At 53.4% G+C, this 5,000-nt stretch overlaps 1 non-coding gene across 1 annotated transcript in view; it reads left to right on the forward strand.

The window, feature by feature from the left end:
- Positions 1-4,159: 4,159 nt before the first annotated feature.
- LOC124774230 overlaps positions 4,160-5,000 on the forward strand; it is a 1,909-nt gene continuing 1,068 nt past the window's right edge. The window contains exon 1 of the ribosomal RNA XR_007015219.1: positions 4,160-5,000. This exon is cut by the window's right edge and continues 1,068 nt beyond it. This is a non-coding gene — a ribosomal RNA (small subunit ribosomal RNA).

The raw sequence follows: 5,000 nt of genomic DNA on the forward strand, positions 1-5,000 counted from the left end.
CAGTGCCCGCCTTTCGACGCCACCCACAAAGCCTGCAGCCTCTGTCGACCATAGCACCCAATCTCCAGTGGCTCTGCCGCACGAAGCCGTGGACCGGCAATGACTCCACCCGCACCCGTTCGTGCACCACCCCAACCGCCACACGCGCACCTCCAGCGGATGAACGGCGGAAGTTTCCCGCACTCGTAAAGTGCAATCCACCCCTATAACTTGCGTTTCATGAAGAGTTATTTCCAATATGCGACATTCCCGCTGTCCCTATACATGAGCCGCGACCTGTACCACTTACGAGCGAGAGACGCGATCGCGTTGCTCACTGTACGGCGTCCGATACCGAGCCATCAGCATGTCGGTCCCCATGCGCGTTGCACTCGCACTCGCAGTCGCAAAAACGTGGGGCAAATATATTACGCGGAAGAGCTATAACAGACCGAGCCCCACTGCATGGGGGGAGTCTTTGTCACTAATGTACACAGATGGAACATTTTGGACTGGAACCAGATTACCCGTACACACGGCGCTGATTAGTAATCAATGCAGAGCCATCAAACTACAGCAAATATACACAACTGTCCGTATACATGCTGAAAGAGTCTGCCCACAATGGGAACCACACGTCAGCCAGACACTCTGATCACGCACCACTCTCTGCTTCTAACAGGCGCACATACAATATGTAAGCACCAGCATGGAACAACATCCAGTGCATCTTCTCCGCCACATTACACAATCCACACTATCACAACCAGACCAGGAGGTCCATGCGGAAAATACAATATCCCAGCCTTTCGACATCCACCATTGCGCAGACCAGGCACCAACACCCACACATGTCCTATACAACGGTGCACCCAACATCACAATAGTACCTCCTGTCACAGCGCACAAACAATGACATGAGTCAAAGACACAGGTCTCACACAAGCATAGAATTGGAGCGCCGCCTCTAATAAGCCAAAGGTGCATCCTGACGTGACAAATCTGATCATGTCACAAGCATTCACTTACTATAATCACTATCAACGAACCTGCCGCCCCCGCCCCCCCCCCCCCTACACCTTTCCTTACAACAACGTGTAACCTAACCTAACCTAACCTAACCTATGTTGTACCTTAACCTAACCTATGTTGTACCTTAACCTAACCTATGTTGTACCTTAACCTAACCTATGTTGTACCTTAACCTAACCTATGTTGTACCTTAACCTAACCTATGTTGTACCTTAACCTAACCTATGTTGTACCTTAACCTAACCTATGTTGTACCTTAACCTAACCTATGTTGTACCTTAACCTAACCTATGTTGTACCTTAACCTAACCTATGTTGTACCTTAACCTAACCTATGTTGTACCTTAACCTAACCTATGTTGTACCTTAACCTAACCTATGTTGTACCTTAACCTAACCCATGTTGTACCTTAACCTAACCCATGTTGTACCTTAACCTAACCCATGTTGTACCTTAACCTAACCCATGTTGTACCTTAACCTAACCCATGTTGTACCTTAACCTAACCCATGTTGTACCTTAACCTAACCCATGTTGTACCTTAACCTAACCCATGTTGTACCTTAACCTAACCCATGTTGTACCTTAACCTAACCCATGTTGTACCTTAACCTAACCCATGTTGTGCCTTAACCTAACCCATGTTGTGCCTTAACCTAACCCATGTTGTGCCTTAACCTAACCCATGTTGTGCCTTAACCTAACCCATGTTGTGCCTTAACCTAACCCATGTTGTGCCTTAACCTAACCCACGTTGTGCCTTAACCTAACCCACGTTGTGCCTTAACCTAACCCACGTTGTGCCTTAACCTAACCCATGTTGTGCCTTAACCTAACCCATGTTGTGCCTTAACCTAACCCATGTTGTGCCTTAACCTAACCCATGTTGTGCCTTAACCTAACCCATGTTGTGCCTTAACCTAACCCATGTTGTGCCTTAACCTAACCCATGTTGTGCCTTAACCTAACCCATGTTGTGCCTTAACCTAACCCACGTTGTGCCTTAACCTAACCCACGTTGTGCCTTAACCTAACCCACGTTGTGCCTTAACCTAACCCATGTTGTGCCTTAACCTAACCCATGTTGTGCCTTAACCTAACCCATGTTGTGCCTTAACCTAACCCATGTTGTGCCTTAACCTAACCCACGTTGTGCCTTAACCTAACCCACGTTGTGCCTTAACCTAACCCACGTTGTGCCTTAACCTAACCCACGTTGTGCCTTAACCTAACCCACGTTGTGCCTTAACCTAACCCACGTTGTGCCTTAACCTAACCCACGTTGTCCCCTAAAGTAACCCACGTTGTCCCCTAACGTAACCCACGTTGTCCCCTAACGTAACCCATGTTGTCGCCTAAACCTGCTCTGTAATTGTTATACGACTCGTTCAATTAGTGTAGTGTTGCCCACCCGCAACCCTCGCAATATAGTTCGCTACTCGCACTGCCCGCTCCCCTGTGTATCGCTTCATGTTAAACACCTTGCAAGTCTTGCTGACTTTCCACATGCTCCTGCTGTACACTGTAATGTGGATGGCAGCAGGACGTACATGCCGCCCCTCCCCACGTCCCCACCTTGCCCCCCTGCCTTCGCAAGCTGGTTGGTGAGAAGTTTGCATGTTCAATGCCCTTCGCATGCGACGTACTCAGGCTACGTTGTGGTGCGGCCTGTGTCAACCGTCCGCTAATGTCGTACGCGTAAACCACAATCTGTACTGCACATTCGTCCTTATGTACCGAATGATACATCGTGGCACATGTGTGACCGTACAACGACTGCGCCCAAAAACGGCGGACCATACAGTGCAAATATTGTGCACGCAGCTACGTGTCGTCTCCCTATGAGAGCTGGATTGCAGTGTGGTACGCCATAGAGACGTGTGGGAGGAACGGACGCCGTGGATGGCGATCAGCATGAGCTGTCTGTTGATGTATTCGGACCTAGTCGTCTCTCCTCACACACCGTGATGGCATGGTGCACCGCGTTCCATATCTGCGACATGCTACAGAGGCCGGTTGACAGTCGTTCGAGCAATGGACATCGCATACGTACGGGGGCCACCTTCCACGTATTGTCTAGGCGTGCACATTTTGTTGCGTGTATGTGGGCAGACGTAGTGTGGCGTGACACCTGACACAGGCATGCAATAATCGTTGAAGTTGCAAATGGCGATGGACGCCTGCGTTTTCTGGTGAAGTTACGCAAATGAACAAATGGTAACCTGTTGTGGTGCGGTTGTTCTCGCTAGGGGTGAATCGGTGATGGCGACGATAGGTTGAGGTACGAACCGGTTGTTCCAGCGATACCCACCATGCCGACGAAACTGAACGGCATCTGGGTGTGAAGCGATACGCGGCGGTGGCTGGGTGGGACCGTCCCCGGCCGGTGAGGGGGCGCCTCCCGGCGTGCTGGCCGCGCGGTGCGTGGGCGCACGCGCTACAGCCGGCTGGTGGGGGCGGCCAGTGGCAGGCGCGCCGGCCGACGGACGCGGCAGGCGTCGCAGCTGCGCGCCGGCGCACCCTGCGCGCGGCGCCGTGCGGCCAAAGTAGGTCCTCGCGGGCCCGGTGCGAAGCGCGGTGGACATCTTCAGTGTGCTGGTCCGATTGAGGACTGTGTGCGTTGAGGATGCGCCGCCGCCCGGCGCTCGGCGCCGCGACGCCGTCTGCTGCTCGGTCGCCCCAGCGGTTCTCGCTGGTGGTTTGTATCGCAGCTGTGCGGATGTGTTGGCGCGTGCGCTGTGCTGGGAGAGTTCGCTTCGGCACCCAAGTGGGGCTTTTGTCCTTCTGTGGCGCTGGCGTTGGAGCTGCCGGTCACCGTAGGTGGCGCGTGTTGTCTCCCGCCGGCAATGCCACGACAGCACGCTCCCGGGCCTCTGTCGGCAGCGGCAAGCTCAGTTGGGAGCACGGGTGGTCGCACCGAAAGCGTCTACTCGCCTAACTCCGGGCGATTGCGCCTCTCTCGAACCCGACCAAGTACTTGGGACGGCGCTGCGCGCCGCCGGGACCTGAGAGGGTTTCGAGGTGTATTGTGCAGGGGAGCTCAGCCTCCTCCTGTTTGCAGAATGATTGAGCGGACGCTTGCGTGTTCGCGCGGGCCCCCGGGACACACTCCCGGGCGGCCGGCTGCTCAGCTCTAGTTGACGCAGCTCCCTGGTTGATCCTGCCAGTAGTCATATGCTTGTCTCAAAGATTAAGCCATGCATGTCTCAGTACAAGCCGCATTAAGGTGAAACCGCGAATGGCTCATTAAATCAGTTATGGTTCCTTAGATCGTACCCACGTTACTTGGATAACTGTGGTAATTCTAGAGCTAATACATGCAAACAGAGTCCCGACCAGAGATGGAAGGGACGCTTTTATTAGATCAAAACCAATCGGTCGGCTCGTCCGGTCCGTTTGCCTTGGTGACTCTGAATAACTTTGGGCTGATCGCACGGTCCTCGTACCGGCGACGCATCTTTCAAATGTCTGCCTTATCAACTGTCGATGGTAGGTTCTGCGCCTACCATGGTTGTAACGGGTAACGGGGAATCAGGGTTCGATTCCGGAGAGGGAGCCTGAGAAACGGCTACCACATCCAAGGAAGGCAGCAGGCGCGCAAATTACCCACTCCCGGCACGGGGAGGTAGTGACGAAAAATAACGATACGGGACTCATCCGAGGCCCCGTAATCGGAATGAGTACACTTTAAATCCTTTAACGAGTATCTATTGGAGGGCAAGTCTGGTGCCAGCAGCCGCGGTAATTCCAGCTCCAATAGCGTATATTAAAGTTGTTGCGGTTAAAAAGCTCGTAGTTGGATTTGTGTCCCACGCTGTTGGTTCACCGCCCGTCGGTGTTTAACTGGCATGTATCGTGGGACGTCCTGCCGGTGGGGCGAGCCGAAGGCGTGCGACCGCCTCGTGCGTGCTCGTGCGTCCCGAGGCGGACCCCGTTGAAATCCTACCAGGGTGCTCTTTATTGAGTGTCTCGGTGGGCCGGCACGTTT

The sequence above is a fragment of the Schistocerca piceifrons genome, unplaced genomic scaffold (genome assembly GCF_021461385.2).
Source record: "Schistocerca piceifrons isolate TAMUIC-IGC-003096 unplaced genomic scaffold, iqSchPice1.1 HiC_scaffold_961, whole genome shotgun sequence".
NCBI classification, from domain to species: Eukaryota; Metazoa; Arthropoda; class Insecta; order Orthoptera; family Acrididae; genus Schistocerca; species Schistocerca piceifrons.